Raw genomic sequence first — 22,409 nt, 5'->3', positions numbered from 1 at the left:
TTTTGCCGTGCATATACCTGCCATCGGCGACATTTTCCACCCTTTGTCTCGAAACGTCCATTCAGGGATCACGGATATCTCGAAATGGTGACAAAGAGGACGCAATGCAACATCCGCTGCAGGCAGCTGATAAGCTCTCGGTTAAAGCTTAGCTCCCATTAGCCGCCGAACACCGTCACGAACGGCCAATTTGCGCAGGGTACGCACTGTGCGCGGCCGATGTCGCGTTAGCGGAGTGCTGTCCGACGCCTACATTGTTGATATAGCTGGGGAAGATGCTTCTGATCATGTGGACGATGACGGGTCTCAAGAAGTGCCAGAAACGGCAGGAACAAGAAAAACATTAGCTTTGCCTGCTTCACAGCAAGATATAATATAGCGTTGGCGACTAACAGTTGATGCGGCATTGAGAAGCTCGAAAACACTTTTTTGGGACCAGATGCGAAGGCGAAACTGGCGTGCATTACGCAGTTCTTTTTCCGCAATACCAAAAAAAATTTTTTTTTCTGCAAATTATTTTGCCTGTATTCCGGAAGCGTCCCTGTGCATTGGAGCGTTTGTTACCAGCACTAGCTCTTATTCCAGTGATCTGGCCATACATTTTTAGCATTTCGCTTAACCCAACACTCGAAATTTTCAAAAATTGGGGTACTATCAAACCTCTTTTGCGTGCCTGTAATTTTCGTGAATACCACGATTTGAAACATTCGCCAGCATTGGGTACGTGAAACTGATTTTTAATAACACCCGGCTGCAAATCAGTAACTTCGCTTGCATTCCTCATTGCACAGATTCTTTTTGGTCACCCACACGCTCGGAGGGAATTGCGAGACGCACGCGGGGAAAGCAAAACGGGAGAATATTTGCGGTATGGCCAATCATTATAATCGCGGCTGTTTGAAACCAAGGAGTAAAAATATTGAGGTTTATTTACACTGTCATGACCATATATACCTTGCTTTATCCCCCCTCCCCCCGCACTCTGCCCAAAGTATATAGGAACAAGTTTTTGCTGGCAAAACATTTTACTCAAGCTTTCGCTTTTCTTTTTGTCAGCCTACCAGCCGTCTGCGTGCTTGTCACCGTCAATGACGTTCGGGAATGACCCGGTAGTTTCGATGTTGAACAAACGCAGCTTCTGGTGCCGCAGGGAGCTCTTTTTGAACGGGATTCACTGTCTGAACATTGATGGTTGAACGCGAAGCTTTCTTGTGAGCGATTCCTTGTCGTCTGAGTTTTGAATTTGACTCATTGAGCTTTCACTTTGACTCGCACGCATTTTGGACTGATGATCGCGTCGGATTTGACATCGACCCTTTGCCGTTTGATTTCACGTAAAGAAAGCTTCGTGTTCAACCATCTTTGCGGAGTGGAAGAGTGGATAATTTTTCTGGCTGCACTCCTCTCCAAATCCAAACTGCTTTGACCATGTTGGAAATGTGCATTGCGATAGACGTCCGCTTCAAAACGCGATGGACCCAGCTTCGATTCTGACCACGGGCAGCGTTTTTTCCCTCTCACTTTACTCACAAACATCACTTCGTCAGAGACAGTTGGCTTTCCTGCAGTGCTTTTTCGAGGCGACATAGGCCATCAGTGAGACATAGAAAGCTTCACTTTAATAATGGTTCGAGCGGTGGTAGTGAAACGGCTACGCTAGTTTCTGCGGTTTCATCCTTCGGTCTCACTCGCGAAATTCAGCGGCCGCAAAGAGGCTCCAATTCGTGAAAAACTTGGGGCATGAAACTAAAAAGTCTTGTAGTACTATTGTACCTTCAATTGTGAGCTGATGTACCTCGTACCATTCGATTTCACCGCTCTAAGTGGCCGACAAACCCTGATGCGCGCTCGCGCTCCGCGGCAGTAGCGCGCGGCACAGGCCGGGCGCTCTCGCTCCGGCCGCTCGGGCTGCTCGGGCGCTCCGATTGCTCGCAGCGCCCTCTGCGCAGCGCTGTGCGTGCATCAGCGGCGCGGACACGCCTTCCCATAGAAAAAGCGCGCGGACGGCAGACTAGCACAATTTCTAGGGACCATACTATGGCCATCGCCCGCGCTTTGGGGGTCTCGCCGTAGAGTTTCAGAAATCATTAGCTGACCTAGAGTGGAATCTGGCGCTAGCGTCAACGTGATTTTGCGGAAGCGCTCTAGGCCTCCATGGGTGCCACCATATCGTGTAGTTCGGCCGGAAGCTCGGCGTGGCATGGCCGGCAGCGACTTAGTGGCTACGAAAATTGAGTTTTTGTTTAAAAAATTGCTGCCAAAAGTGCCTTTGTTAACAAATTTAATTTTGTATAGGACACCGGGTTAGAGGGCTCATGTTGCAAAACAAATTTCGGGACCACAAAGAAAAGAAAAAAAAAGAAGTCCTGCCTTTCGCTCACGCTACCAGATACAGCGGGCCGTCAAGGATACATTTTTAAATTATTACACACTCTAAACTGCGTAATTTCTAGTTTGATGTTTTGTAATATTTAGGGGGAAAATTATTTGGAATTTCTTAAACTGTGTTCTTGCTCGCTCTTGATACAGTATTATTATCGTATGCTACGCGCTTTGGCTGGCGAAGCAGATGTAACGTAGAGATGCAAGAATGATGTAATCGCGTCGTGTTTATTTGGTTTGTCCAAGCAGATATAAGTAAATTTAGAGGCGCAGCCTATTACCGCAAGACTCTGCAAGCACGTGCACAAAGCCTTATGAAATTGCATGAATACTTTAAATGACAAATAAATACTGCCTTGTCGAGTCTCTATGCATGTTGCCTCATTGCTCCTACCCAAGGCAGTACATACTTCAAGGGGTAAGCACACGCAGCGACGGTGACGGGCGACGCCAAACTCGTAACTGAATGGGTGCAGAAAATGGACAAAGTGGGCTGAGGTAGCTTATTTAGTGGCTGTAGTGTGAGCGACAGCGGCAAGCGGTATAAATACACAGGCCACCAGTGCCCTCGCTCACCTGTTGCCGGCCAGAAGCAGACAACAAGAAAGCGGCAGCGGCGATACAATGAACTGTAGCGGCGACTACCGAGGACATTGGCGGCAACGGATTAATTTTTTTTCGCTCGTCGCTGTCTCCCAGTACACTCTGTTGTTGTACATTTTTAGTTGCGTTTTCCGCGTCTCTTGTCGCTGTCGCTGCATCTGGTCCCCCCTTAATCTTGAGAAACTCCCCGCCAACGCGAGCACATGCGTCAAGTGCTAATCAAGCTGTTATTTAGACATATCTGTGATAGCCATTAAATTCCAGAAAGTCGCACCCAGCAACAGGAAAAGCATACCGAAAAGAGAACTAACTTCACAGCCGAGAAGCCTAATTTATAGGTCTTTGCACTAGTAACTTGCTGCCAATCCGATGCCCACAGTACCCACAATTCCCACGGCAGCGTGCAATCGCAGCGACACTTTCCACTCTTGGTGACATTGAGAAACCCTATGGGTCTCGCTTCCTGACAAGACCATGCATTTTAAGGGAAGCAGCTGCACCGCCGGCAAGAAGTGGGAAGTCCGAGTTTCTGTACTGGCGTGCTGCAATGCCACAGGTACTAAAAAGCTCACGTCCTCGGTCATCCAAAAATACAAGAAGCCTCGCTGCATGAAAACTTTGGTCCGGTTGCGGTGCTATTACCGAGTCAATTCACGCACTTGGATGACCCCAGAGCTGTTTTCCGAATGGCTGCTCAAGGTGGACGAATAAATGAAGAGGGTGGGCAGAAAGATCCTCATTATGCTTGACAACTGTTCCGCAAGCCTCTTTAACGTTCGCCTCACAAATTTTCGGCTGGAGTTCTTCGCCCCGAACGGCACGTCCCTGCGGCAGCCGCTGGAAAAAGGGGTCATAAAGAGCGTGAAGCCTCACTACCGGAGGCGTCTAGTTCAGCGAGTCCTGATTTACCTTAGAATGAAGGTCACGACCGAAATCAATGTGCGACAGGCCGCGGAAATAATAACCTGGGCCTGGTGGAGCGTGGCAGCGACCCCCATCGAGAACTGCTGGAGGAAGGCCGGCATACTTGAGACACCACCTAAAGACCATCACATGGTGCCAAACAGTGAAGTATGCGATGGATGGGACTAAGTCACAGAAAAGCTCGCCGTGGACGCTGCTGTCACCCTTGAAGATTGAGTGCAGTGCGACGATGAAGCATGCACGTCTTCTGAACTGATGACTGAAGACATTGTTAACACCGTTCGTCGCGATGACCGAACCAGCGACGAGGACGCCGACAGCGATGACGACGAGACAGGGCCACAGGGCCGGCAAGCCAGGGCGAAAAAGCCGCCGTGTCTGACGGCGATGTTTTGCAGTGCGTATCAAAAATGCACATTTTTCGTAGCAGGTGCCCCAATGGCCCCGAGGCAGTGCACAACAACGTGGACAGCTTCGAATCGTTCGTCTTGCAGCAGTTGATTGGCACACGTAAGGCAAAGATCACCGATTTCTTCGACTAAACGTGCAGACGGACCCGCCTTAGAGGCTAACGCGATTGGGCACGTGTTCCCAGTAACGGTAGATGGATGCTGTTGTTACGTGCACACTTTTTACAACGCTCGTTCTTATTTTTTCACTATAACGAATATTGAAAATGACGAACTATTTATAGGGGTCCCTCGAAATTCGTTGTATGGAGATTTGACTGTATTAATCTCGTTACGCAATATCGCGTCAGAGAGATGGCCCAAGAACTATTTTAGCTATCAGAAAAGAGGGAAAGAAATGCAAATGCATCCATACACCTAAACGGATATCTTAGAAGACTACATAAGAAGATCTTTAAATAACTAAAGAAAGAAAAGATACATCAAATGCAATAAAATTTCACGCAGCCCGGGAGCGCATTTGCCAGACTGGCCGCCTTGAGCTAGCCGCCCGCGCCTATTTTCCGCATCAGAATGAAATTGTAGAGGTAATAAATGTGTTGGCAGGCTAATCCAACTTCAAATATACCAAACTATCCTTATTCTTGATAAAAACGCGTTAAATGGATTTAAGAAAGCATGTCGCAGTTAAAAAATGTTGTTAGTAATTCGGAAACTTTTGCCTACAAACTGCAGCCAACACGGTCACTCATTACGCCAAGTCTTGCGGCCTCCAATGTGCCCCACAAAAATCGGAACTCCTCCTTGTTTGTACAAGAAAGAAACTCCTCCAGAGGCCACCCACTGTCACCATCCACATGGAGGGCCACACCATCGTTCCCTCCTCGCATATCAAGATCCTTGGTATGACCTTTCAAGCCGATCGAACAAACTCCATCCTAATAAATAGGCTGAAACATACCTCGGACCAAGTCACACATATGATCAGGCGTGTGACCACCAAAACACGGGGAATGCGCGAGGAGGACACCCTCCGCATCGTCCAAGCATTCATAATCTCAAGAATTACATACGCCATACCCTACGCTCTTCTCTCCAAGTCAGAAATGGAACGGCTGGATGTCATCATTCGGAAGGCCTACAAACAGGCACTCGGACTTCCCGTCAGCACGGCCACCGACAAGCTATTGAAGCTGGGCCTGCACAATACAGCCGACGAGCTCATAGAAGCCCATCTTTCGAGCCAAAGGTTGAGGCTGGGAGTTACAAGCGCAGGGAGGACTCTTCTCTCTCGTCTGGGGCTCACATCCCCTCTGCAGCGTCAGACATCTCAAATGAGAATTCTCGACCACAATGTCAGGAAACAGCTGTACGTCTCACCGCTCCCTAGAAACATGCACCCTGTGCATCACTCTGGGCGCAGGGAAGCAAGAGCCAAGGCCATCCACACTTACTACGGGAGGGAACAAACCACAGTGTACACGGACGCGTCTTCCTATCCCGGCATAAGAGCAATGGCAGCCGTGGTTGTCCAGAACAATAAGCACGTCACCAGCCTAACCCTACCCGGATACGACCCATTACAAGCGGAAGAAGCGGCCATCGCTCTCGCCATAACGCAAAGTACTGCCAGCGTAATCATCACAGATTCGCAGCAAGCGTGCCGCAACTTCTCATGCGGACGAATGCACCGCACAACCCACCAAATCATCTGCCAGCGTCCACCAGACAGATCTATCATGATCAAATGGGCACCCGCCCACTCTGCCGTCCCGGGCAACGAAACCGCCCACCGGTTAGCCCGAGAGTTATCCCGCCAGGCCCCGGGAAACGAGCAAGAGAGGCCAACCTCGCTGATAACGTATCTGGAAATAACGCAGCACTACAAGTTGGGACGTATCACCTACCCAGCACCGCATAAACACCTAACGAAAGAGGAGGAACGGCAGCTCCGTGCACTCCAGACGAATACTTTCCCCCATCCCACTAAATGCCATATCTTGCACCCCACCGTATATTCCCCGCTATGCCGCTTCTGCGGAGCCCTCGGGGCGGTCTTTCATATGGTAGGGGGCTGCGCGCACGCCCCACTACATTCGCGAAATCCCTCAATTCCTTCTTGCGAGCTTTGGGAGAGAGCTCTGACCAGCTCTGACCTCAATGACCAGCGCCTGCTGGTGTTGAGGGCTGTTGAGGCGGGGAAAGCTCAAGGGGTCTTGGACTGAGGACTCCTCCCCATTGCTTTTCGCAATAAACACGTTTACTCTCTCTCTCTCTCTTGCAACCACTGGGACTCGAACTCAATCAGTTATCGTGTCCAAGCCTGCCCTTTACCGTCCGCACCTTCAAAATCTGCCCTGCTCTTTATGGGATCGCGGGCACGAAGGCTACCGCTTCTACTGAGTCCAGGTCCGAAATTTTCCATAAACGGTACAGTTGTTCCCACGGTGCAAACGCCGCGAATCCTGAAAATATTCTACCACCATGGAAGTGGAGCATCAATGCTTTCTAGGCTTCAACAGACTGTGGCCCAGCTCAACCATCCAATTCAACGGCTCTGCTCCTGCCGAACTGGACTCAAAGAAGCATAATTGTTCGGGACATTTAAATCAGCCTAATACGTTATGGGACAACCGACGTGGCTCTTAAGACCATGGAGATCAGCAAAATCGACATAATGAGTCGAAACCCGCCGTTGGACTACCATACCATTCTTCCCATCAACATACCGCCTTCTCAAGTTTGGCTCTCATAACACTTATACAGCCCTAATTGAAGCCCACACCAGCAGTCGGCATCAACTACTTCGACTAACTGCTACAGAGCGATATGTGCTAAGCACTTAGGGCTACTCCCTTCCACCAAAAAGTGGCACCATGCGGACCATAACAGCGTCTTAACAGGGGTGTCACTGTGTACAAATATTTCGAGTTTTACCACGGTTGTTTTTGCTCCTGTGTTACTTCAATTACTATGCTTCACAGTTCATCTGTGCATGACAGTGTCGATTGTTCCTTGCCTACTCTTGTAGTCGAACAAGTCTGTAGAATGAAGAAAAAGAAAGGGGAAACAGTACACTGCCACTCCTACTGTGCTCTTTACGGCGACGCCCCCCCCCCTGGGGAATTTCCAACTTCTTTTTGAAAGTAAATGTTAAATTTAATTGGAACAAAATTATGGTTGTGCGGCTGTTGCTTCTGGCGCTTGGTGAGGCTACGTCGGGCCTCCCAAAGCCTTCAAAATTTCTGGTAGACATCAGGGGTAGGGTAGGTGATAACCACTATTTTGTTGGTTGAGTGGGCAGTTTGAAGTAAACCATCAATCCACGCTGGTAGGCCTGCCTGCGATTATATGGTTCGGGGGAAATTGCCTTCCTAAAGCAATCCCGGTTGGCAAGGCATGCATCCCCAGCTAAGCGTTGAAGTTGTATTTTTTAATGGTTATTAGTATACCGTCCTCGTAAAATCTAAGGTCTTTCTGGCAGAAGCAGGAGACAGCTAGGAGGCCCAAAGTAATGATAGATACGGGGTAGTATCCCTGGTGACGGTTGCACCAGTGCGGGTATGTGAAGTAGGATGGTTATGCAGCAGTTTATTATGGTCCCCGATAACATTGGCCAGAAGGGATCCCCGCTGGTTTTGCAGCGGTAGCCCCGGTCACGATGGGCGGCATTGAAATCTCTTAATATAAAAATAGGTCTGGTTCGGCGATTTTGATGGCATCAATGATTCTGAATTTATTGTATGGGATTTCTGGGTAGGATGACAATATATCTTGAGTATGAACACGCTGCACTTGGTTTTGGTGGTGGTTGTGGTGGATTTTGTTGTAGTGGTAGTGGGGATGTAATTTGGAGTTCGCACAGCCAAGGGGTCACCAAGAGACAGACTGGCTAATTGATGAGCCACTTCATTGTATGAGACTCCTGCTTGGATTTTTGTTCGTTTTTCGGCGCAAATTACGTCAGCAGGCACATTGTCACCGGACACCGGCTATTAAAAATCAGTGCTCTACACGGTGGGTGTGACTTGTTCTGCGCACGCGGCAGCACGTCCAGGTGTCCCGCGGAACATGCTATTCCACTCGTTTCTAATTCATGGTTCTTTGTGTCCCCGATTCGTAGTTTCGTAAAGCTCGTGAAGCGGACACATTGTGCCCTTTAAAGGTCGCAATTTCTAACCAATACCCAAGGTAGGCGTCTGCCGCGAAGAAAGCAACAACAGGACATTGCATGAAAAAGCAGCACTACCTAGACACGGCTCAAAATCTGATACATAAAGCGGTCAGCCGTCACTCCATCTTGATTTTTTCATTCCTTATTTTTTTCCATGTAGTCAGCAGTAGTACACAATTCCACGTTTTTTTCTGTTATGTTGCCTGGCTAAGCAATTTTATTATCACAAGTACATGGTTAATTATGTTTACCGAGTTAGATTAATCCGTTGTTGAGCAATCCTTAGTGAATATTTGTTTACATTCCATCGGCTATTTTCCCCATCCTCTTCATACCCGTGATTATCATCATTATCCTCAACTCAACTTCATTCGGAACCGCTAATTGACTCACCCATCGCTCTCTGCTATCGTTTCGGTTTCATTATGGGTGAGTGAGGCCGTCTCAAACCTTCTTGGCGCTTGAAGCTTTATTTAGAACGTTTAGTCATACACCAGTCACTAAAGAGCGCGAAAACTGGGGGTCAGCTAAACGGTTTTCGTAAACCCTCTCGTGCTCCCCGCGGTTGCTCAGTGTCAAAGGTGTTGTGCTATCGGCGCAGGATCGATTCGAGGCACAGCGGCCGCATTTCGGGTGGAGATGAAAAGCAATAAACGCCCGAGTGTCGAGGTTTGGCCACGTCAAATATCTAAAGAAGGCCAAAATTTATCCAGAGCCCTCCACTATGGCGTGCCCCAGCCCATGTTTAGTTTTGGTGTGTTGAACCCCGCAAAATCAAAATCAAATCAACCTTACCGTCTGCCACTTGTCGGTGGTTATGAACAATAGGAATTATGGCCTTCGTCTTCTGCAGCAACGGGTGCGCCACTGCGAATATTTTGAATGGGACATGAGTCCTTCCCAGAATTCCTGAGAACTATTCTAAATTTAAACTACTGCAGTGACGACAAAAATCTATTAGAGAAAAAGCAGACGCTGACATACATTACGAGCAATCTACTCTCAAAACGCCCACGCGCGTCGACATCCAAGTGTGTCCCTTCGGCGGACTTATCCACAAAATGTGCTGTTCCCGTTCTTATCTTCTACCTCACTAGAGTAAACTCTCGTTGATACCTTGTTCCCGGGAACCGGAAAATAAAACGTAATATCCGAAAATTATTATCCTGATAGGTAAACAAATAGTGAAAATATACATGCTCCGTCAACAACTCCAATTTATGGAGCAAAATTTAAGTAACTGCTGAATTTTGCTGCCCTCTCTTCATTTAAATGTCCAGGAGTAAATTCCTTTCAGACATTCAAAAAGAAGCTACCTGTATTCGTTGCTTTGGCCGACACTGCACTGCACGACAATCCGTGTCGTGCCTTCAATCTATTAAGGGAGCCTCCGGATGCGTAAAACTTTTTAATACCCAAGGAGAGAGCGATGTTGTCAACCGTTTCGCGTAAGACTGAGCCGTCGAAGTTCACTGCTATCGCTCTAGCTTCCTTGAACCATGTAAGCAGGATCTTTTCCTTTTGCTGATGCTTTGCACCTCGCGTTTCTCTTACACTAGGTCCAAAAACTTGCAGCTTCTTTAGAAGGTACTCTCGCTGACCGACAATAGTGTTGAGCGTTGGCACTGGCAAAGAGGGCTCGCTTGCCAATTCCGCGAACTTCCTCTTCGGGTCCCCTTCGAATTGGCGTGAAATTTCCACTAGCGGACTGCCTTTCTTTGACGTCATCACAAGCATAGAAACACGGCCGCGCATAGAAACAAGGCAAAAAGAACAAATCACTGCGCGGGAAGCACGGTCCATGGGAGAATTCGGGATGGGAAGTCGCGCCTTCCACGAGTATTGCACGCTTTCTTCTTTGATTATTATACGATTTCCTACACGGCGGGGTGCATCGCCTGACTTATTCTCAGCCTTGCACAGAACGGCCACTCGTTGCAGTAATGTTTCTGCCGCAGAACCTGCGCTCCCGCTCTCTCGGTGTCTCTGCAATGCGCAGGTCTTGGCTGGTTAGAATGCGGTTTGAGCGAGTATACCGAAAAATAAACGTAAGATTACTAGAATTGTAGGTCGAAATCTGCTTTGGCAATCGTATTGTCTAATTTTCGGCAAACATGTGACCGTAATAAACGCTCGAAAACTCATTATTTGTAAGGGACGCTTTCTGGAACGACAAGAAAAACGTGTTAGGCCCAAAACGTAGTATGACGAACCGTATCAACGAGATTCCAACGAATAATTTTTTTGTTAACCCTTCCTCAGACGTGGGACACGGAATGTCATGTTATCGAACAGTTGCGTCATGCGGACATTCTTAACGCGCAGCAGGAGCAGCAGCCAAAACTGTACTTTGTGCGCACGCGTATACGACTAACGGCCGTATGCGTCTGGATAAATATCCGGTCGCAACGAACCCACAGCTTGTCGGGGCCAATCGGTGGAAAACACTTCATACTTATTCGTAATGCACCGAATTATTTTGGATGAAACTGTTTTTGCTTTTTTGCTGACTTTTGCTTTGGGAACAACATAAGCGCCAAGGTTGATTAACTCTTTCGATAATTCTATACGTAATCTTTAGCCAGCCCTTCAAGAAAATCAGGCATGTAACTTATGACATTATTTCTGTTAACTGACTGGAAAGTGCCGTGAGGGGTACAAAGGGGTCTTATTTTGAGAAAACCGATCAGCGAACGCAGAAATCCAGCGGCATTCTTGGTGGAGAAAAGTGGTTTCCCACTGCAAAAAAAACGATTTTTTACAATAGACACCCTGCAGTCATCATGGAATTTCTTAAGTCCTTGGCGCAAAACACAGGGATTAGCCGCGACTAAGTGACGTCACATGGTATGGCAACCGAGATCCTTGCACTGGTCTTTATCCCCTTACTATTGTCACGAATAAAAGCTGTGGATCTCCACGGACTTTGTCAACAAACAGGCGCTATTTGATTCCTTTGCAAAACAATGAGGGATGAATTACGAAACTTGCGCTGAATAGACAAACAGAGCAAGAAAGACAGACAATGCGCATTGTATGCGCATTGTATGCGCATGTATGCGCATTGTCTGTCTTTCTTCCTCTGTTTTTCTATTCCCCGCAAGTTTCGTAATTCAGAATGCACCAACTAGCCCAACAGCACATTTTACTGCAATGAGTGATGATTTAAGTAACGCGGAGACATATTGATGAGGGTGGTAACAAGGCTGAGCATGTTTTGTAAATGAATATAAAAAATGCCGTATTTTTTCGGCAGGATGACCCAATCATAATGCTGCACTTAGGACGTGCCTCCATTTTCTCCGCCTTGTAGCTTCATCGCCTGCACTTATTTTGGAGAAAACTGAATGTGTTCATTTGTGACTACTAAAGAGTCGCAACTGATTATTTCAGATAGATAAATGGGTATAAGTATGGATATTGCCTAATTGAGCAGTTTGTAACGACAAAGTGTTATTGGCTCATTTTTCGATGTTCCTGTGGCTGCTACCCATCCGTTGTCAGCAGTACTAATCAAGGCTCCCAGCAAATACGTCATCGCTGGCAGCCGGAAGCTACGACTGAGACCGCTAGATGAGATTGTTTGCCCAAATTTGGACTATGGAACAGCGCAGCTGAAATGCCAAAACGAGAAAAGATGGTACTACGGTGCAGACGAAAGAAAGGAAACGCATTTTCAGCGGGTGCCGCGCCTGCCTAGTGATGTTCGTCTTTTGCCCTGTCGGTGGTAGCATGTTTGGTAGACACCGTCGCCAGCCGCGTCCGCAGCTAACGCGATCACACCAAAGCACCTCGGCACCGGACGATAAAAAACCGAAATTTTCGGCAATTCACGTCCCCAAACCACACCTGTGTAGTAAGGAACGTCGTAATGAATGGCTCTGGATTAATTTCGACAATCTTATGGATTTTTAGCGTCCGCTGAAATCTCTCCACACCGGAGTTTTGTCCTTCAACTCAGTAGAGCAACACCTTACCCTATGCGGCACCATGGCGTGTTTGCCATTAGAACTGATGCCGGCACCAGGACTGAGTCACCAACGTAAAACAGGGCCACAAGATTAACGCCAGTCTCTCAAAAAATACGGCAGGTATATATTACAAGCAAATGCGAACTAAAATAAAAACTAATATATAGTGTCCAATACGCGAACTTTGGAACTATTTTTCGATGTTCCCGCGATTCTCTTTCCGCCGCAAGCTCTGTTTCGTAAACGGCGAAAGCTTAAACGTGGCAAAGCTAAAAGTCATTATAATAATAGTTACAGATATACTCCGAGAGAGCAGTCACGTAGGAATGATCGGCATGGTCTTACACTCAAGCGGCAGGGCCAATTTCACAATCGCCAAAAAAGAGGAAATCTTTAAACACTTACCCACGTTATAAAACGCCTCGTGAATAGAAGATTGGGAACGCGAGAAGAAACGATAAGACTCATGAAGCCACTGATCATGAGCCACATTTACCTGAGCCTACAATAACACTAACTTGCCCTCACAGAAAAAGATCAAATAGGCACCGCCATCAGTACAGCCTATCAGGCCACCCTCCACCTTGCAATTTTTCCCGTCAGAGGAACGTACAATCAGTGGTCCTCCAGGGTAACATAATGGACAGCCAAGACAAGGTCAAAAAAGGGGAAGGCCTTCAACAAAAAAACAGGAAGGAACGAAGTAAAAAAAAATTGGAGGCAGACTAAACTCGTAAAACGCTGCCCAGGAACGGGTGAAGGTCCGTAGGAGACGACTTCGTACTGCCGTGGAACCACACTGACTGTCGATGATGTTGACGATGAAAACTTCCTCAAATTTTGTATTTAAAACACACACTCAGAAATCAGAGAAACCGCTCTCCTCGTATTAAGAGGGTGGTTCAGAAAAAAATGAGGACGGGCCATCATACGGAAGACAGGAATTCCCCAGAAAATTATCGACTGCAGGCTATCTTGGTCTCGTCAGCAATACAGTGAGTCCGCATAAAAATCAAAACATGCATCCGAAACATTGGTCCTAGAACATGGATGCGAACATACACAAGGAGAGCCGATATCACAGCATCAAGTTCATTCCAAGAAAGTCAAATGTCATGAGAACACAGTATACTGTATACACCGACGGGTACAGAGAAGCGACAGTGGGTGCCATCCTGTTGGCCATCCAGCTATAGCGGAAGTAAGAAGAAGAAGCGTAGCATCATTACAGGCACTCAAATGGCTTTAGACGGCTGGCTGCCGGAAAATACCTACACCCTTCGGTAAGATACTCCCATCAGCAATGAAAAAAATTAACGTCACCAGGACACCCAGGAACAAGTCTTTCAAGGGATCGAGTCACTGGCCAGGAAGCACGTGAAATCTCACACGTGCTCCTGCGACTACAACTACCGCACTCCCCTTCCGAAAAAAGTTGTCTCGTACTCCTACTCCTATACGAACACAATCTCCCGACGCGTTACGAGGAGGTGTCAGTGCCGAAGAATTGCAACTCTGGGGAGAATAAACCAACACAAGTATGTACGACAAAATTTGAGTGAAGATGTTGGAGGGAACACCATACATAATTTGACAACTCTGCTAAGTTCGGGGAAGCATCCACCATCTTCCCTCAAGCTACAAGGGTATCCTGGGGGTCGAACAACTCAACATTACATATTCCCCTTCCATCTGAACATGGGAGGCAGTTTTGACCAGATCGTTAACTTTAGATCAGCGTCAGCTGATTTGAAGGGCATGAGAAGAATCTGCTGCATCTGTGGCCCTAGACTTAAACTTTCACCTTTTAGCTCTTTAACATCGGTCTACGCCTTTTTCAAAACGCCCAGTATTTCTTCCACAACAATTATCTTCTCTCTCTCTCTCTCTCTCTCTTCTCAATAAATCAAAAACGTGCAGTACGGCACAGATATTAGACAATAAACACTTTGATTCCCTTACACTGACACCTTCTCGCTCAAACCGACCAACCCCATCTAACCGCAACCTTTCACGATCACACCTTAATCCACAAAACAAACGACATCAGTCTCTCCTTTGTCATGGCGATTTAACAAACTTGCTGCTAGTCTTTCTCTCTTCACTTACATTCAGGGCTCGTGAAGCGTAGATCGTAAATGCAGCTATTCCGCTCCAAAAACGTCTCTGAGGGTCGAATTAACACTACCGCGTCGTACAGCTTAAGGCCGAAACGTAATATGATGTCATCTGTATTTTTTGTACTGACTATTCGTTTTTGAAGGTGAGTTCATCTGTAACTATTAGGTAAGACGCGAGTAATTAGTTTACATACATGTGCCCGTTATAGAATATTGTTGTGTTGAGCAGTTTTTTCTGTGTCTATTTATTTATTTATTATGGGATAAAGTGTGTAATTTAATTTAATGTATAATGTTTTTATTTTACAGGTGAACAGTCTACCGTCAGCCAAGGTACAGTGTAAAGAAAACGCAATCCCCTCGAATGAGATCAAAAGCATTTGAGTTAGGAGGGGTCGCCTTAGGACAAACACTCCGGTCACCCCTTAAAGTACGGAAGAAGTTCACATAAACTTGGCAGGAATAGATCCAAGAAATTAGCGGCAGATGCACAAATCGGTTTCCCGGGATATGTTTTAGGACTATAGGTAGACGCTATTTGCGATGCAACACGGAACTGCCCGTGACGATTTGCCAAAACTTTACAAGTTCTTTTCAATAGCTGGTATTGCGTACTGTGTTTATCTAGGAGCAGCTAGTAACCAAGCGACCCCAGTTGAACGAACTATATCATTTCTCATCTGGTTCCAAGTATACGTATCCGAATATTCACTCGAAAACTAAGGAGGTCCAGGACCTGCTTCACAGCTGATGATAGACGTGCAGTATAATATGGTAGGTTAAAGAATTTGCACACCAATTTTGAAGATTCATCTTTCTACCATAATCCAAAGGTAGTGTTTGGGAATCAAGCGAAACGTTTGCCACAAAGGGGTAATATATTACACGGAGACTACTCTCATCCCTTGGCTAAGGAATGCAATGTATCGCACCTGACGGCGGCAGGGTGCTAGAAAAAACATTGATTCTGCGAAAGCCAACTTGGGGAATCTGGGTGGAGTAGGCAGAGCGCGAGGGTATAACCTCTTCCTGGGAAATACCAAATATTGCTAGGAAATAAATTATACGCCACGAAGCAACAGCTGGAAAAGGAAAAAAAGCCAGGCTGCCCGGACAAATGTTTACCACGAAAGGATCGGAAAGGAGAGAAAAATGCACTGAGGAAGTTCCCCAAAAAGTTTATAGCCTCATCGTCTAACTACGGCTATGGTTTTAACGCGAAGGTTTCTTCTACCACACATTAAGTAGAATAAAAGACCAATCTCATGAGGGATGCTCTTAAAAGTATGGCACGTACCATCTCCAGGAGATTGGCCAAGGGTAAAGTGTTAACTGTGCACTGGTGGTTTATGTGCCTTTGTTGAATCCCATGGCACAAGTTGGATTTCCTGTAGTGCATTTTTGGCGTAACGATTTTAATTTCAGAATTTCAATTTGGACTTTTAAGTCATTGGCTTTCCGACAGATAAAGCTTCTACAATTTTCTACAACAAATTAAGTAGAATAAAAGCCCAATCTCATGAGGGATGCTCTTAAAAGTATGGAACGTACCATCGCCAGGAGATTGGCCATGGGTAAAGTGTTAACTGTGCAGTGGTGGTTTATGTGCCTTCGTTGAAACCCATGGCGCAAGTTGGCTTTCCTGCAGTGCATTTTGGGCGTAACGATTTGAATTTCGGAATTTCAATTTGGACTTTTAAGTCATTGGCTTTCCGACAGACAAAGCTTCGTGTTTCGACTATCTGCCACTTTGCCCACGGTCATCATAATCGTCATAGAACGATGAGTTTCTCGTCCCCATCACTGAGGCAGGGACGCCTACGCTTTACAAATAAACCCAGCTCTAAGTGTATCACATGGTTAACACGGCAGCTTTCTAGGCAAGTTCAGGAAACCGGCTTGTCCTGTACTTGTTCAAAAACCTGTCTAGCAATATCGGGATGATCGCTTTTTTCTTTCAACGCATACCTCCTCAAAGTTAGATTGGGGCCGTGGAGGAAATAAATTGGAACGGCCGCGTTGGATTTCTCACTGGGATAGAATGTTAGCTTGCAGTACGTGAGCCTTAAGAAGGTCCGAAGCGGGACGGGTTTCTTCAAGCACCCTGAAGTGCTTTCGAGGCTTTGTAACCAAACGGCCTGCCTTATGGCCACTGGAAAATGGGGGCTCATTGTTAAAACACCTTCGCTATATTCGGCTGTGCCAATAGTTTCCTAGCCAACGTATATAGTTATTTCACTGCACGTGCAATAATGTTAAGAGGAACCTTCTCGGCAATAGAACATTGTTCTGCTGCTTCCAGGTTGTTCACATAAAAAAGCATAAATTTAAAAGCGGGGGGAAAGCAAAATGTGTTTCACGAAACTCAAAGTGGTATGAATCCAGAACAAAAAATTAGTCCCCGTCCACTCCGTGAGAATGACGACCTGCGGAGCTGGACGCAGTGCACGAAATGCACGAAACAGGACATGCGTTGTTAGTAATTTGGGATGGAGCAGTTAGAATTTGGCAAAATGAAACTTTGATGGACTCGAGAATAATTCTAGCAGGCAAATATACAGCTGTCTGTCTCCTCCCACGTTGTAGGAATCTTACTGTCTGCGTAACACGCGAGCCCAATCCGCTGGACCACTGCGGATACCGCGAAGTTTGCATTGGGACGATGGACGTACACGTTTGAACCTCGCGCCGGCAAAAACGACATGGCATCAGTGAGGGCATGAAACCTATATCTGCGCGTGCACGCCCCATTCCCCTTTCCGTCCATTCCTAACTCGTGCCTGATAACCCGGCTACCAGTTAGGTGCGCGTGCTTAGACGTGAAAGGCACTTCCGAAATTGTCACTCTGAAAGCCCTTCAAGTTGAACAAGAAGTATTGACCAGCGTCGACGTTGCTGTTCATCCGGTAGGGATTCCCAGCTACCCGTCGAGCTGGAGCTTGTGGGAGAAACTGCAGCGTCCCCGGCGGCGTTCTGTTTCCTCCCACATTCACGCTTCTGGTCCTGCAGATGCTCCTTCGATTCCCGCGGTCCTTCGTCCGAGAGAATGACACGCGTCTGCATACGGGGAGTTAAAACCAGGAAGGCTTCGAGCTTTGTTCTAGTGAAAAAACATGTGGCTGCCCGTTTCCGTCTGGCGTCGTAGGCATCTCACTATCTGTGTAACACACCAACCCAAACCCCAACCGCTCGACCATTGACGACAGCTGGCAGGACGCAATGAGCCGCGAGACTCCCACGTTGAAGTTTGTCGCAAGCACAACCAAGCACATCGGTAGGGGCATGAAGACTAGCTGAGCATAACCGCCCCCTGCTTCCGCCCCCAAGCAATGCACGCATGAACACGCAACCGGTGATGGGCGTGTGCTTGGGCGCGAAACATACGGGCGAAAATGTCATGCGGGAAGTCTTTCATGCTGAGAAAAAATTATGGGCTAATGTCGGTGTTCAAAGCGGGTAAGTTGCTCTGGTAACGCCTGCTGTGGACGCTACCATTTTTATAAGCCGATTAAGCAGCTCGTAAAAAAGGCATCGGTGGTGGCGAGTATAACAACAGTTGTGAAAACGCTGTAGGCGGTGGCGAGGAGTACCGCCGCAGCGGCTCTGAGTAAATCGGCTTCACCGGAATGAAAACTCAGGGGGGTTAAACATATGCCGCATCGCAGTAAAAAACTGTCCGCCTGCAAGAAACTTCCCCATTGACTGCGGCGGTGGTGGTTGCGGCGACGCGGCTTCATTTGTAAGGCGTAACCGCTGCGAAAGAGCCACATGGTTGTCGGGAACACGCAGGTATGCGGTGGGGGTGGCGTAAGGGCCAAACGGTATGGACGCGTAAAACTGACATACTCCCGCATCGACGTAGAGCGATGTAAGCGGGTGTAAAGTCAGCCAACTCCGGCGTACGGCTAATTCATTATTACCCGCTGGTCGCGCCTAGGTTCCGAAGTTTCTGAAAACCAGACATCTGCGTAATGCAACAGCGCGCCCTGTGCTGAAATCAGTTCTGTCCGCACGTGCGACTGGTTCGCCGACAGAGTTGGTAGCGAGACGGGGCTTGATATATTGTTTACGCGTTTGTTCACAGCTTGAAAATGGATTGTCTTGGAAAAACGCTATTGGTTTGATCGATCTTTCCACGTAGTAGTTTAATGGTCACTAATACCGAAAAGAAGCTTTGGGTCAAGCCGGTCCTGTGGCTTTAGGCCCAGACCGTATTGCGGCCGTCGTGGTTATGGCGGCTGGCATATACCACTGTGAAGTAGTGCGCGGAAACGCGTACTGCTACGCGCTTTTCCACAGATGCGTGAGTGCGTCCTTACTGCGTTCCAATGAGGTTGGACTTTTAGTCCTAACCTTGCGCGCCACCACAAAGCAAAGCAAACGTTAGCAGAGGCCCTGGCGTCACACTTTCAGAAGCCACTCCCGCAATGTCGAAATGTCCAGTGGGCCCACTATACCTTATGCGTACGCAGCCTTATGCCAAGTGTTATCCTACGCAAGTATTTTTGTCATTTGCGTTGCGTATGCTCAGTACCCGTGGTTGGTTTTGTGTTCTGCGGACGTAAGACGAGCGCGGGCTATTTCAGCTAAATAGCCTGCTAGCGCCTGGGCGCTTGCGTGTCCCTGAGTTTGCAACCTGGCAAACGTAGCAGAGAGCATCTCAACGGCTTTGTTTTTATGGGAGTAGTAGTTTCGTCTTGCGGAACCAGTTATTTGATCCTGGCTCATTAAATGGCTCGCATTGTTTGAACGTTGCTCTGACATTGTTAGAAACTAACGTGGCATCACTGACTGCCCGAACGAAGCTCCTTCAGGCCGACGTTCGGAGCTTCGTGTGTGGGCGTTGGTGGCACGCGCTTCACGATAGAATGCGATGGTTCCGCTTCTTTGTATTGACTTGGTTTGCTATGTTCGAGATCAGTAGCACTAGCGACGAAGCGCTTCTCAACTGGTAATGCGCAATGTGCGTGGCCGAAAACCTTCTGTGCTTGCGTCATAAAAAAAGTACCTTACCGTTCGACCTCGCAAAACCCGTGAATTGAGCGCCATCTCTACGACTGCGAGGAGGCAAAAACTTCACGTGGTATTCTTTCGCATCAGCCTGACCGAACTGGGCGGTACGTTGCGTTTGTTCGAAAGAGGTTTGCGGATTGTTTTCGAGTGAAATAAAATGTAGACGTCAACCCAGTCTTTTGGTTCTGCGCGTCGCGTGCGATTTCAAAAACAGGCATGCCGAGGCTAAGATACTTTCACCAGGCCTGTGCTTTTTAGAAGAGCATACATATGCTGTCCAGCTGCTGCATTCAATAATAACGGGAAGGCACTTGGTTCCCCTGTTTTGGGTTGATTGATTGATGGATTGCAGGGTTTAACGCGCAGACGCAACGCAGGCGATGAGGCATCGTAGTGGAGGGCTCAGGAATAATTCGGAACACCTGGGGATCTTTAACGTGCGCCGAAATCTCGTACACACGAGCGTTTTTGCTTTTCGCCACCATCAGAAAAGCGCCCGCCGCGGCGAAGAATCGACCCCGCTGCTTCATCCTCAGCAGCGGAACCATATTGTGGGTATGCGTTAGCAATTCCAGACGCCGGTATGGCCAAACGAGTGAGTCGTTTCCAATTCAGTTCAACAGACTTTATTTCATTTCATTTATTGAAACCTTAAATGCCCGGTGTCATTACATAGGGCGGCGGCAAACAGGGTTTCACAAGTTCTTCATCACTAAAAAGAACGGCAACAAAGGTAAAAGGGAGTGGACAAGAACAAAGAAGAAACAACACTCACAAAGAAGCGAGCGGTACAACAATCAAAATCACAACTAGTAAAAGAAGGAAAGAAAGCAGTACACATCCCTGAAAATTATTCAAAAAAGGGTTCAAGTAACAAGCGTGTTTTTACAAAAACATTCTTGATCGCATGAAGGGTTAGTTTTTCGCGGAAGGCCTTACCCGCCGCGGTTGCTCAGTGGCTAAGGCGTTGCGCTGCTGAGCACGAGGTTGCGGGTTCGATTCCCGGCCGCGGCGGCCGCTTTTCTGATGGAGGCGCAAAGCAAAAACGCTCATGTGTACGAGATTTCGGCACACGTTAAAGATCCCCATGTGGTCAAATTTATTCCTGAGCCCTCCACTACGGCGCGCCTCGTCGCCTGCGTTGCGTCGGCGCGTTAAACTCACCCAATCAATCAATCGCGGAAGGCCTTGCGATCGGCGTTCGAAACAGTGATGTAGGGGAGACTGTTTCACAGGGTTATTGCAACTAGAAAAAAAATCTTTCATCGCAGTTGTGCGGCAATAAATGTTCCAGTTAGACTGCTGTGGTCGAGGCGCGGCGAGATTCTAGGCGGCGGTTGAAGACGAGGGTGTCTTGCGATTGGGTGACAGAATAAAGAGTGAAGCATGCACTGATGCCAGATGATACGACGGGATTGGAGACTAGGAAGCTCGAGTGTTCGTTTTAGTTCAGTGATGCTGGTTATACGCGAGTTGCTTGAAATGATAATGCATGCTGCACGGTTCTCGATGGATTGTAATTCCTAGGTCAGATGAGCTGGCGAGGGCTGCCAGACAGATGCAGCGTATTCCGGTTGAAGCCGTACGCATGTCTCATATGCAAGTTTTTTTTACTAAACGGCGATGCGGATCTGGGATTGCGACGGAGGAAACCAAGCCTGCGTGGGGAATGTCCGCATGTTGTTTGAATATGATTAACCTATGATAATGACGATGTGAAGTTAACATATAGATATCTGCCGCAGTCTGTTCGAGTAAAGGCGACAGCCTTATTAGGCTCATTTTTCGATTTTGCCATGGCAGCCAGGCGTCCGCTATCAGCCGTGCACATGTAGCGTTCGCGCAAGTACGTCACCCGTGCTAACACAGAAAACTACGTACCACTGAGACGGACAGATACGAGGTCTCGCCGGGATAAAAAGTACAGAGAAGTTGCAATTGTATTGTGGAAAGGAGGACAATAACACCACGGCCGAACAAAAAAAAAACATATGCGATATGAGCAAGCGCCGCGCCTGCGGCGTCACATTCTTTATGCACGCCGCATGTAGTCCCACGCTCAGCAGAAACGGTCGTCAGCCGTCCCCAATCTTACGCCATCACGAACGTGCCTCTCCGGTAACTAAACATGATGCCGGAGACAAGATTGTGTCGCCCAGCTAGAAACGTGGGCAGGCGTTTACCACAGGTCTATCAAAAACCAAGGAAAGCCTAGAAAATACCCACAGACGAGTAAAAATGGGTCCCAATAAGAAATATACACGAATATAGGGCATCTAATTAAGCCGAGTTTAAATGCCTTTTTCAATTTTTCGCGGTCCTGTCGCCGCCGCAAGCTTTTTCCAGCAAACCATGAATGGCATATAAAACCTACGTATTTGTTAGCATGAAATCCTAGACGAGAAAAATCACGTAGAAGTAATCGGCATGATGCTAAAAGAAGCGGCAGTGCCGATTTCGTAATCACCTGAATACCAGAAATATTTGAAGAATTGGACCACACTGTAACACGCATGTAAAGGGGAACAGCAGGTATAAAAAAATAAATGACAAAGCTTATGCAGGCACTGGTCAAGTGCCGGATATCGTACAGTCTAACGAACCAGAAACATACCCACGCTGAAGAAGGCCAAATAAACACCGTCAACTGAGCAGCATAAGGGCAGCCTCACAGCTTTCACCGCCCAGTTTTCAGGATTACGGAAAGGGTCTTTACATTGTGTCCTAAATTACCTTTGAAGAAATCGGAGAGCCCAATTTTCAGCACACAAAAAGCCCTAGGGAAAAATAAAAATGTTACCGGTCACCTTAT

This window comes from Haemaphysalis longicornis, unplaced genomic scaffold (genome assembly GCF_048455015.1).
Source record: "Haemaphysalis longicornis isolate Haplotype H1 unplaced genomic scaffold, Haemaphysalis longicornis Haplotype H1 scaffold_10, whole genome shotgun sequence".
NCBI lineage: Eukaryota > Metazoa > Arthropoda > Arachnida > Ixodida > Ixodidae > Haemaphysalis > Haemaphysalis longicornis.
The sequence above is the reverse complement of the archived record's forward strand: the minus strand, read 5'-3'. Positions refer to the sequence as shown.